The sequence below is a fragment of the Etheostoma spectabile genome, chromosome 12 (genome assembly GCF_008692095.1).
Source record: "Etheostoma spectabile isolate EspeVRDwgs_2016 chromosome 12, UIUC_Espe_1.0, whole genome shotgun sequence".
NCBI classification, from domain to species: domain Eukaryota; kingdom Metazoa; phylum Chordata; class Actinopteri; order Perciformes; family Percidae; genus Etheostoma; species Etheostoma spectabile.
In genome coordinates, this window is record NC_045744.1 from 3,999,010 (window position 1) to 3,999,492 (window position 483).

A 483-nucleotide genomic window follows, 5' to 3' on the forward strand; every position below is an offset into this window, starting at 1 on the left:
AAGCTGCGGTAAAGTCGGACAGTTTCCAGTAGTGGTGGGCGATACTGCAAAATTTGGTCGATCGATCCGATACCAAATACATATAGGGTCCAATACGATACTTTTTACTTAAAAAAAATACTTTTGTGTAGGGGAATTATTAGTTATTAGGCACTGTAGAATGAATACAGCGAGTTGCTGCTCCTCTGCGCGTTGTGTCAGTGAGTCACGTGACGACACAACAACGAATCACAGCAGAGGAGCAGGAGGGGGAGGAGGAGCAATGTGGGCCAAGATGTGAAAGCGGCGTTTGCTCAGGAAGGTGGAAGACACAAGCAAAGTATAGTGAACGTAGAGGAGAGATATCTAAATTAAAATATCGATTCAATTACAGTTGTATCGATCAAATACCAATACCAGCGTTGGCCTCGATACTATCGATATTTAGATCGATCCGCCCACCCTTAGTTTCCAGCCGATTCCAGCCGCCTTCAGGCTGGACAG